Raw genomic sequence first — 13,309 nt, 5'->3', positions numbered from 1 at the left:
CCAATTGTGAGAGGACCAGACTGGAGCCAGCCGTTTGAAATCATGTGCGATGCTTCCAACCATGCAGTAGGAGCAGCGCTGGCTTAGCGTGAAGGTAAGGATCCTTTCGTTATTGCTTATGCGTCTAAGACTTTAGACACTGCCCAGTCCAATTATACTACTACTGAGAAAGAGCTTCTTGCTATTGTTTTTGCTCTGGACAAATTCTGGGCTTATTTACTTGGTACTAGAGTAGTAGTGTATTCGGACCATGCAACTTTAAAGTATCTATTAGCTAAAAAGGAGTCCAAACCAAGACTTATACGTTGGATACTGCTGTTACAAGAATTTGATTTAGAAATAAAGGATAGGAATGGTAATCAGAATTTAGTAGCAGACCACCTGAGTCGCCTTGAACATATTAAGGATGATTCTACTCCTATAAATGATAATTTTCCTTTTGATAACCTGCAAGCAGTATCTAAGGTAGTCCCTTGGTATGCACCTGTTGCTAATTATTTAGTTAGCCGCACATTTCCTCCAAATTTTTCTAAGCATCAAAGAGAAAAGCTGAAAAGTGAGTCTAAATATTATATATGGGATGACCCATATTTATGGAGATGTGGCGCTGACCAGATAATTAGACGTTGTGTGCCTCAATCAGAATTCCAGTCCATTTTAAAGGCCTGTCACTCATCTGAGAGTGGAGGACATTTTGGCCCTCAAAGAACAGCTAGAAAGATCTTAGACTATGGATTCTGGTGGCCTACTCTTTTTAGAGACGCTGCTGAGTTTTGTAAATCTTGTCTCCCATGCCAGAAATTTGGACCTAGAAGCTTATGAGAACTCCAGAATTTACAAGGAAAAGATGAAGGCTGTACATGATCAGCATCTCAAGAAGAAAGAGTTCCTACCTGGGGATTTAGTCCTCCTTTACAAATCTCGACTAAGGCTTATGCCAGGTAAGTTGAGATCAAAATGGGAAGGTCCATACAAAGTAGAGAAGGCCGAACCGTACGAAGTTTATCACCTAAGCCGTCCCTCAAGCTCTGAACTTATTAAGGTTAATGGACAACGCCTGAAGCTATACCATGGCGAGAAGGTGCAGAAAACAAGGAGCTTGAGATCTTCCTCTTGGAAGATCCCCACATAGTAGAAGATTGAGCTAGTGGAGCGTCCAACTTACGGACGTTAAAGCAAAGTGCTAGGTGGGAGACAACCCACCATGGTATGATCGTTCTTTTCTTTGTTTTTTCCTATTCAATAACTCTTCTCTTTATTAGTACTTTCGTGCATTTGCATTTACATGTCTTTATTTCTTCTTTTTAAAAAAAAAAACGAACAGAGAGTCACGCTGGAGCGTGGCTGGAGGCGTGCCAATGGCACAAATTGACCTACGTGACCGCGTCGCTGACGCGTCCGCGTCGCTTGGGAACCATGGCCTCCCACGCGACTGCGTGCTCCACGCAGTCGTGTGCCCTGAATTTTCAATGTAAAAGGGTGCACAATGAAATATTGTGCGAGAGTGATGCTGGATTGGTGCTGGAAGCACAATCCTTATCACGCGACCGCGTCATCCATTTTCTGACGCACACTCACGCGATCGCGTGACCCACGCGATCGCGTCACCCCGATTTTGGCAATTAAATTAAATTGAACAGAGAGTTGTGCTGGAGCGAGGCTGCACTCGCGCCAGAAGCATAACATGGGTCACGCGACCGCGTGACCGATGCGATCGCGTCCTTTTACCTGAAGCACATTCACGCAAACACGTGCCCCACGCGGCCGCGTCGCATGCACCGCACAGCTCAACCTAAATTGCCAAATTATCTTATCTTTCTCTCTCCCAAATCCTAGTTTTTCTTTTCCCTCCTTATTCCTTCCCCTCCCCCCTTCTATCTCACCTTTCACTCTCTATCTCTCTCACCTATATTAACAAGGTTTTATTTTCTTCTTCCCCCTTTCTTTTTCCATCATTCTTACTATTTTCTATGTATTTTCTTTTCTTTTCTTTTTCTTTTCATTATTCATATTTTCCTTCTTTTTCTTTTCCTTTTTACATGGTGTTAGAAATTTTCTTTTGAGTCATCATCCCTCATTATATACTTGTGGATTATTGCAAATTATTTGACATTTATTTTTATCCTAGTTACCGGATTGCTTGCATGTTCATCTTCATATTTTCTATACCTTATTCACCATGCATGCTATGTGTTTGTGAAAAAGCTCATATGGCATTATGCACTCCTCTATGTTGTTATACTATTCAATGCTTGCTTTTCACAACTTTCCCTTACTATTATATTAATTGAATTTAATTGTCAATACAAACGTGATGGTTTGTTACAAAGTATTGCTTGGTCTATGCTACTCATGCCCTTTGCCGGCATGCCAATAAACACCTTGCATTCACTTGTCTTTATCTGCACTAGCTATTTTCCATTGATGGCTTTTCATATGTACTCGAGAGCATGTGTTCATGTCATTTACATTTTACTGTGCATCCTTCACCCTCTTTTCCGTTTCCTTCCTTGCTGTATATCTCCTTGAATTTAATTTCCTTTCTCTTCCCTTCTTTCAGGATGGCCACCAAGAAAGGAAAGGAGAAAGCAACTTCCAAACCACCAGCAAGAAGAGGAACTAAAAGAGCATTAGTGGCAGAGCCTTCTTCAACCGCAGTTAAGCCCTCAACAAAAAGAGTTAAGAGGATAATAAAGGTTTATGAAAAGAAGAAAGCCTTTCCAGCAAAGGACACTGCGCGATTTCCCAATCGCTACTGTGAGCAGATATTCCCTATCCTGGCAGAAAGGAACTATAACAATGAATACCTTCTTATCCTCCCATCCAATATTGCTACCTTTGTTGAGCCGCAAATTGAACGACGACAATGGGATTTCCTACGGAGACAGCCAAGGCAGGTCAATCTTTCTTGGGTAGTTGAGTTCTACTCCAACTTCTACATACCGACCCTACAGTCTGTTTATGTCTGGCAGAAGCAAGTCCCCATCACAGAAGAGGTCATTCAGCAAGCTCTGAATCTTCTCCCTATTCCAGAAGGAATGGACGCCTTTCAAGAAGCCGCACTTAAGCGCCAGAGGTACCAATTTGACTGGGACTCCGTTCTCGGAGTCATCGCATTACCTGGCAGTCGTTGGATCTACGGATACCACCGTACCCGCCCTAAGAGAATCTTGGCTTCAGCACTCACCTTGGAGGCTCGCGTATGAGCATAGATCATGTCCCATTACGTCTTCCCGAGCACCCACGAGTCCTCCTTCACTGTGGACATGGCTGTTCTACTATGGTGCATCCTTACAGACCAACCTCTAAATCTCTCAAGACATATCCGGAATGCTATGGGACACGTACAAATTGCGGGCAATTTACCTTTTCCTGCCTTGGTCTCAGATCTTGTCTCAGCAGCCGGAGTCTCCTACAGAGCTGGGGACACCAAAGCAGTGCTTCCACGGGATGATCAGTATGTCCCTAACGGAAAATACCTCAGACTTCCAGCAGCCACTACAAATCTTCCTACTGCTCTAGTTGAAGACAATCCTTCTTCAGCACCACAAGCACCTACAACTGATGCATTGCTCCAGCAGATAATCGAACGGTTGGATCAGCAAGAACAGAAAGCTAAGATGAGAGAGCGCCGTAACGAGCGCCGATTCAAACACCTCAAGGAACTACTCAAGGGACACTTCAAGGACTCAGATACCCCGGACTCCACTTCTTTTACCAGCACAGGGAGCCATGACGGTCCCGATTGTGGAGATACTGCTACCAGCCCACCCCTGTTCTTGACAGATGGCACCGAGGGCGGTGCAAAGCCTTAAGTGTGGGGAGATCGGTCAGTACCTGACTTCCGGAGGTAATTTCTCTTCTCTAGCACCAATAATTAGGATATTTTAGTTATATTTTCTTTCCTTTATAAAATAGAATAAATTGCATAGGTTAGGATAGTTGCATGCATGTTCTACTTGATTGAAAAGACAATAAGTTTCTTTTAAGACTCTATCTTTGGAACAAAATTTCACTAATTTTTCAAAATTTTTATGATAAATTTGCTTGAGTTGTATTTGGAACATAATATTTGAGCTAAAGAACACACAGCCTGTGAAAGATTTGAGCCTTTATGTATGGTTACATTATTTAACCATAATCATTTCATTTCTGTGTGTTTACTTCTCTATGATTGTGATCTATATTTTGTTTTATCTTATATGTCCAATATTTATTATATTTACATGCTTGCACATGATTGAGGCCATTATTTGTTTAAACTCACTTATCCAAATTAAGCCTACCCTTTTCAATTACCTTTGTTAACCACTTTGGGCCTTTAAATCCCATTTGTTCGATATTTTACCACATTACTAACCTTAAGCCGAAAAACAATTGTATATCCCAAATTGAATCTTTGGTTAGCTTAAGATAGAATTGTGTGTGCTAGTTAAGTATGGGAAATTGTGGGAACAAAAGTTGTTAAGGGAATGTGTCATGAAAATTTAAGGGAAATTTGGATACCTACTCATGTAAAAATATAAGAATGAAAAAAATCTATGTGCATTGATAAGCTTTATTTATTTTAATGTCTAAAAAAAATATATGAAAAATAAATAAATAAGGGGACAAAATTACCCCAATATTAAATTCGATATTCAAAGATCAATGCACATATAATAGAATCAAAATATAAAGTTGATACATGAGTAGGGATTGAAAAAGGGAACTCTGGGTAGCTAGATATGAACTTTAAAGATTACATTAAGTGAATACAAGTTAGGTTGGAGCTTGGGTTAATTAAAGATTCAATTTATTAGCTCACTTGACCAAATATACACCGCTACCTATACCTTAGCCCCATTACAACCTTGAAAAGACCTCATGATGTTTGCATTAGTATATTAACTGTTGTTGATTGGTTAGGAGAAGAACAAAAGTTAGAAAGCATGATTAGAGGAGGATAGAGTGATTACCCTATACACTAGAGATTAGAGCGTACATACATTATCAGTGAGGGTTCAATGCTTGAATTTTCATGTTCCCTGCTTTCATGAGCTATCTCCTTGCACTTTTATCTGTTTTATTATATAATGATAAAATTAGTGGAATTTGATTTGTAATTGTTTTGAAGAGCTTATTTACTTTTGATCAAGTGGGCAAGAATCATATAGTTGCATTTATTTATATATATATATATATATATATATATATAGGCTTGCATTGCATTTCATGAGTTTCTACATGTTCATACTTATTTCCTTATCTCCTTCAATTAAGCATGAGGACATGCTAATGTTTAAGTGTGGGGAGATTGATAAACCACTATTTTATGGTTTATATTGTGTTCAATTGTGTGGTTTTATCATGATCCTTACCCACTTATTCATTAAATCAGCATGCATTTAGATTTCCTTCCTGAATTTATTACATGTTTGAAAACTGCTTCCTAGATACTTTAATTATTTATGTATTTTTAATTCTTCTTTATTCCATTCGATGCCGTGATCTGTGTGTTGAGTGTTTCAGACTTTACAGGGCATAAACGAGTTGGAGATTGGAAAGGAAGCTAGCAAAAATGGAAGGAACACAAGAATTTGAGGAGATGACCAGCGAGAAGTGACGCGGTCGCATGGCTCACGCGACCGCGCGAAGGAGAGCGAATCGCAGTGACGCGGCCGCATGGCTCATGCGGCCGCACGGATTGGAAAAGTTCTGGCGACGCGGTAGCGGGGATGACACGAACGCGTGGCAAGGAAAAACACGGATGACGCGTCCGCATGGATGACGCGATCGCGTGACATGTGCGATCTGCATAATCTGCAGAATTCGTTGGGGGCGATTTTGGACCTTATTTCGACCCAGTTTTTGGCCCGAAACAGCAGACTAGAGCCAGAGAATATGCAGAAACAAAAGGAGAATATTCATTCTAGACAGTTAACAGTTTTAGATATAGTTTTACTCCCTGAGGTTTTTCTCTCTAGGTTTTAGAATTTTAATTTTCAATTGGTCTTAGCATTGGAACATTGAGAAGAGTTATTTCCTCATCAAGACTTCGTCATTCTAGTTCATTCTCTTAACTTGGTTTCATTCTTCCATGTTCTTTGCTTTGCTCAATCTTGTTATTTGAATACTTTTATGACTATTTAATACGAGAATTATTTCTTCCTTTTAATCTATTTCTCCATTCCAATAATCATGTCTTCTTTCAATTCCCTTTCATGTGTTATGGATTTATTATTTACAATGAGTGAGTAGTTTCTTCACTTGATGCGGAGTTGATTAAAAGGAACTCTTGAGTTGGAAGGATTGAAAGAAAAATTGTAATTGGGTTAACTATTGGATTGTATCTAATCGCTAACACCAATCCCTTTGAACTAAGTGGGTTGCAACTTGTGAACAGATCTAGCATTCCAACTTGTTTTACTTTCCTTAACCTAGTAAAGGATAACCAAACAGAACAACCATTAATTACAAATTAATCTTAAAATCACTCCATCAACAATAGAAGTTCCAACTAATCAACTCCCAGTCAAGGCTTTTTATTCATATTGTTTAAATTTCCTCAATTTAATTTTCAATTTACTTAACTCAACTTCTTGGAACATCTGATTAATAAAATAGCACACTTTCTGCAACTCGTTGGGAGACGACCTGGGACTTAAAACTCCCAGTAATTTTTAATTTAAACTCTCTGTGACATATTTCTAAATTGATAGGCAGATTTTCGGTGAGTTAAGAACTATACTTGCAACGTAACCATTTTAATAATTTTTAATTCACCAGCTTCTGCATCTCATCAGTTGTTCTTCATGAATTAATGCAAAGTACTATTGTTTTTCTATTCAACTCAAGTCTATTTCTTCTCCAAGATATCCATTCGCACCCAAGAACATGATGAATGTGATGATTATGTGACACTCATCACCATTCTCACCTATGAACGCGTGACTGACAACCACTTCCGTTCTACATGCAAACAAGCTTGAATGTATATCTCTTGGGTTTCTAATCTAAGATTAGAACCTATGTGGTATAGGTTGGAATTATTGGCGGCCATTCCTGAGATCCGGAACGTCTAAACCTTGTCTGTGGTATTCTGAGTAGGATCTGGGAAGGGATGACTGTGACAAGCTTCAAACTCGTGATTGTTGGGCGTGTGACAGATGCAAAAGGATCAATGGATCCTATTCCAACATGATCGATAACCGACAGATGATTAGCTGTGCGGTGACAGCGTGCGTAGAACATTTTCACTGAGAGGACGGGAAGTAGCCATTGACAACGGTGATGCCCAACATAAAGCTTGCCATGGAAAGGAGTATGAATGATTGGAAGAAGGCAATAGGAAAGCAGAGGTTCGAGAGGAACAAAGCATCTTCATATGCTTATCTGAAATTCCTGCCACTGAATTACATAAGTATCTCTATCTTTATCTTATTTTATGCTTTATTCATCTTTTAATTATCAATCCTCCATAACCATTTGAATCCGCCTGACTGAGATTTACAAGATGATTATAGCTTGCTTCAAGCCGACAATCTCCGTGGGATCGACCCTTACTCACGTAAGGTATTACTTGGACGACCCAGTGCACTTGCTGGTTAGTTGTGCGGAATTGTGACAAAGTGTGATTCACGTTTGAGAGCTCCAAGTCTTTGGCGCCATTGTTGATGATCACAATTTCGTGCACTAATCATGTTTGATTAAAATGTTTTCCTTGCTATAAACTGATAATTAATTTGCTCTGAAATGGTGGCTGGAAAATATTATTTTAATCAAATGTTTTTGGCAAACAGATTTTTGGAATTATCAAGTGTTTTTCTTTATTTTTATGTACTCTATACTCAAAATATTTTTTTGATTGGATTGAGCAGAAAGTCATTTTTTATGATAACAAGTCAAAGTTGTGTTCATCATGCCATTTCTGCTCATAAATCAAGCCATTCAACATCTCAAGATTACATATGTTGAATAACATAGTTGCCTTAGGCTTGATGACATTTGTTACGGGTGAAGCTTCCCTTGGTAAAATAGCATACATTAAGGGGGAGCCATCTAACAATTGGAAAGAGAAGGAATCCAAATATTCAAAGGGAGTACTCTAATTTCTTTCCATTTCAATTTTTAATAATGTTTGTCATCAAGGAGGAGATTACAAATTTGTGATGATCAAACATTATTAATACAATCAATTACAAAATTATTAATTTGATCTTCATGATTATATTTACTAATTAATAATTTTGTTATGCAGAATTTGATGCTAGGCCAAAAAGAAAAGAAAATCATTGCAAGCCCAATATGAATTCAAGTTTTCAGCCTTATTAAAAAATGTTTAAATGTTATGGCTGAAGCAATATCTTGTTATTGGGCCAGATTGTTTAATCATTATTATTAGCCCAATTCAATTTTGGTTGGAAACCAACTTGCTTGGTCTGAAACCAATATGGAAAGAAAGCAAGTTCCATGCTTCCAACGGATCCCACTCTCAACTTGATGGATTCCAAATTTAATTCAATTAACATTAACTGCATTGGAACCATGAGAGAGAAATGATAATTAATTTGACTGCTGCCTTAATGATACACGCTACCTAAAGCAAAGGAAAGTAAATTAATTCATTTTAATTTATCAAATCCATTGAATGCTTTCCTTTTACTCTCTCTTCTCTCTCACCCCTCTTCTTCATTCGGTCACTTCACAAAGAAATCATAGAAGCTTTTGCAAGCTATCAGAGTGATGAAGAAGAAGCTAGAAGCAAGATAAAGACCATTGTAATGATGGCAAGAAAAAGAAAAAGAAAACAAAAAGTATGTTGTGGCTGAGATTTTCATCACAAATGGTAAGATTTGGTGAAGAGATCTCATGCTCTCCATACCAAAAATGGAAGAAGATGATCTCGGTCAGAGGAAGAAGATCCTTAAGGGATGGCTTGTCTCAACTTTTGATCAACCACCACAGGAGGTAGCTACAGTAGCTATGTGATGGAGGATGCAAAAGTTTGAGCAGAAGAAGCTGTCATCATCAAGAACTCATCAAGAGCTAGGGATCCTTCTTGGAGTGCAAGTCAAGATGGATGGCTCGAATTGGTGAAGCTTGGTGTAAAGGAAAGATACAGAGGTAATTACATGTTGGGTTTTACATTCAGTTTCCTCTCCTCTCTCTCTGGCCGAACCGGTTTGCATGAAGAAGAAGAAGTTAGCTCGGTTCAAGAACTTCAACCTTGGAGGCTTCCCCTTCTATAAATAAGGGAGAACAGCTAGGGCTTGAAGCAAGGAGTTAAGAGCGTAAAGCACAGTGTTCTTATAGCTACCAAAACTAACAGAAGTTCTTCTCCTTCAATGTTTTCTATTTTGTAATTTTCTATTTAATTTTGTCTGTCTTGAGTCTCATGAAAAAAGACAAACAGTGAGGTTTGTATGAAAAAGTCATAGAGTGGAAAAAGGCAGAGAGTGCAAAATTAAAAGAAAAAAGTCATAGATGTCCTTAGAGTTTCTTTGTACATCTGTGTTGTGTTTCATGATTCTGTGGGAATCTCCTTGCAAGTTGGGTTAGCAATTAGCAGTTGAAAGCTTGGCTGTGACCAAGTCAAGTTCAGGATTGGGGTTTAGATTCTGGACTTGTCCCGGATAGGAATGGTAGTTCCTAGGGAGAATTGGTGTATGTAATCATGAAGATTATAGTGAAATCTTCTCTCTCACCCCTCTTCTTCATTCGGTCACTTCACAAAGAAATCATAGAAGCTTTTGCAAGCTATCAGAGTGATGAAGAAGAAGCTAGAAGCAAGATAAAGACCATTGTAATGATGGCAAGAAAAAGAAAAAGAAAACAAAAAGTATGTTGTGGCTGAGATTTTCATCACAAATGGTAAGATTTGGTGAAGAGATCTCATGCTCTCCATACCAAAAATGGAAGAAGATGATCTCGGTCAGAGGAAGAAGATCCTTAAGGGATGGCTTGTCTCAACTTTTGATCAACCACCACAGGAGGTAGCTACTGTAGCTACGTGGGTAAGATGCAGAAGTTAGAGCAGAAGAAGCTGTCATCATCAAGAACTCATCAAGAGCTAGGGATCCTTCTTGGAGTGCAAGTCAAGATGGATGGCTCGAATTGGTGAAGCTTGGTGTAAAGGAAAGATACAGAGGTAATTACATGTTGGGTTTTACATTCAGTTTCCTCTCCTCTCTCTCTGGCCGAACCGGTTTGCATGAAGAAGAAGAAGTTAGCTCGGTTCAAGAACTTCAACCTTGGAGGCTTCCCCTTCTATAAATAAGGGAGAACAGCCAGGGCTTGAAGTAAGGAGTGAGAGTGCAAGGCACAAAATTCTCATACCCAAGCTAACAGAAGTTCTTCTCCTTCAATGTTCTTTATTTTGTAATCTTCTGTTTAATTTTGTCTGTCTTGAGTCTCATGGAAAAAGGCAAACAGTGAGGTTTGTATGAAAAAGCCATAGAGCAAAAAAAGGCAGAGAGTGAAAAATGTAAAAGAAAAAGCCATAGATGTCCTTAGAGGTCCTTTGTACATCTGTGTTGTGTTTCATGATTCTGTGGGAATCTCCTTGCAAGTTGGGTTAGCACTTAGCAGTTGAAAGCTTGGCTGTGACCAAGTCAAGTTCAGGATTGGGGTTTAGATTCTGGACTTGTCCCGGATAGGAATGGTAGTTCCTAGGGAGAATTGGTGTATGTAATCATGAAGATTATAGTGAAATTCCATCATTGTTGTGATGGAGACTGGATGTAGGCTACATTGCTGAACCAGGATATATCGTGGTATGATTCTCTCTCTTTCTTCTACTCCATTTCTGTTTCTGCTGCATAGGAGATAAAACCGAAAAATATATCGTGCCGGGTTACGAGATAAAAAGAAAAAGTCTCGTGGCTGGGTACGAGACAAAAATCAAAAAGTCTCCAGAAGTTGTTTCAAGGACCAACAAGTTTTAATAAGCGAAAAAGGGGCTAAGATTCAACCCCCATTCTCTTAGCCACTGAAAACCATCAATAGAGAATGGGAACAACATCAGGTGATATGCTTCAGCAGAGACACCATTGGATTTGACGGTATCACATATTTGTAGGAAGCCAGAGATGAACAAATTAGGATCTTTTTAAGGACTCTCACTGCATTGACAAGTTTATTGCACCAAAGAGATGAGTTAAGGCTTCAACTCAAAGTTATTTGCCTCCACGGTGGGCCTCACCATGCTACTTCCACAACTATTATTTGTGGGGGTAACAAAATTTCCAAGAGTCCTCCTAGCATTAGCATTGTTATTGTTGTTTGCCATGCTTTTTGACTCCTCAATTTCTTCTAACAACCTCTAATTTTGAGACATTTTTCTCAATTAGTGGAGTGTTCTTTCAATTTCAGGATCAAAGAGGAGTGGTTCTTTGTCTTTGTCTTGCATGCAAAATAGGAAAAAATAAAAAAAAAAAGTGAAATTCTCAACGTCATAGTGAAAGGAATCTCAATGAGTAGCAAACAAAAAAAATAATAAAAAGTATAATTTATAGAATCAATTAATGTGGTAGTAATCATAATTAATCTGCAACAACGGCGCCAAAAACTTGATATGGAGTTTTATAAAACCACAACTCGACAAGTGTACCGAATCGTATCAAGTAATACCACGGTGAGTGGGTTATCGTTCTCACGAGGATTAATGGACTAATAAATAATGATTAATTGACTATTCTAATTAGACAAAACAAAATCAGAGAGATGAGAATTCAAATGTGTAAAAAGGAAAAAGAAATAGCAAATAGTGAATGAAAATAATAATGATGAGAATGTTAAGGTTTCAGAGATATTCACTCTTTAGGAAAACAATCCTTGTGTTCATTTATTTGAGGCATGCAAAGATCAGTCACGACAAATCATAAATAATCAAATTCTAATTCCTGGACAATTCAATTTCTCTTTATTCTAATTAATCGCTAATTTCGTAGTCAATTATTTAAGAAAAGAGATGAAGCACAATTCTGATTTAATTTCAAATAACTTTCAAGAATAGTCCTTAGATTGAATTATATGTCACTTATCCAAACTAGTCCTAAATAATTGAAGCTTATAAAGTGTTGCACACTCTTTGAAACTATTCACGTTGCATGCACACTCTCTCCACGTGCAACGCATGGCTTTCCTTTGCACCAATTGGCCTCTATTTCAATCTTCACATTGCATACCCCATCTTCCATATTGCATGCATAGCTTGTGGTAGCCACGGAGTACTTTTTGTGGCTTGAGTTTGGCTACCTTAGACGCATGTCTACTATAAACTATTATATATCGTTAAAAAGTTCTGGATATTAGCTTTCTAATAACTAATATATAAACTATTATATACCGCATCATTTGGACTTCTATAGCTCAAGTTATGCTTGTTGGAGTGCAAAGAGGTCAGAGGGATCTGGTTCCATACGTTGCACGCACACTCTCCCTATGTTGCACGCATGAATTCATGGCAGCCATGGAGTATTTTTTTATGGCTTGAGTTTGGCTGCCTTAAACGCATGTTTATCATAAACTATTATACATCGTTAGAAAGCTCTGGATGTCAGCTTTCTAACATCGCTAAAACCGCGTCATTTGGACATTTCTAGCTCATGTTATGTTCATTGGAGTGTGAAGAGGTCAGAGGGGTCTAATGCTTCATGTTGCACGTATGACCTCCCACGTTGCACGCAATAGATTCATGGCAGTCCTGGAGTGCTTTTTGTGACTTGAGTTTGGCTGCCTTAGATGCATATCTACTCTAAACTATTATATATCGTTGGAAAGCTCTGAATGTCAGCTTTCTAACATTGTTAAAACGGTGTCATTTGGACTTCTCTAACTCAAGTTATGCTCGTTGGAGTATGAAGAGGTGAAAGTGGCTTTTGGCTTACAAGTGTGATGTGAAGTTCCATGTGTTACACTCATGAGCACTTCATTTGGCTATTGAGAGGTGTTGATTTGGTGTCTTTTGTCTTTCCTTCCTTCTTGCTTCTAGTGCTTTTCTTGATTGCATCTTTTCATTCTTGTTCTTGCTTATTTTTAACACTTTCCTACACATATTAAAGCTCAAAGCAACTCCAAGAAATATTGATTAAAAGCGTGAGAATCTTAATAAAAATAAGAAAATCACTAACTTTATTCAAAGAAATAATAACTAAAAACAATTAAAGATGTTCATGCATCAATTACAATGTCATCCATATTAATTAATAAAATGCAAATTTTATTACCCAAAATTTTGATGAAAAGGCTATAATCAAAGAAAATTTGTTGATATCTACAAGAAAGCAAAAGGATAAATAGCTTTTCATACCATATTCTGCTAGATTGT

This window comes from Arachis ipaensis, chromosome B03 (genome assembly GCF_000816755.2).
Source record: "Arachis ipaensis cultivar K30076 chromosome B03, Araip1.1, whole genome shotgun sequence".
NCBI classification, from domain to species: domain Eukaryota; kingdom Viridiplantae; phylum Streptophyta; class Magnoliopsida; order Fabales; family Fabaceae; genus Arachis; species Arachis ipaensis.
Note: the sequence above shows the minus strand (reverse complement) of the source record.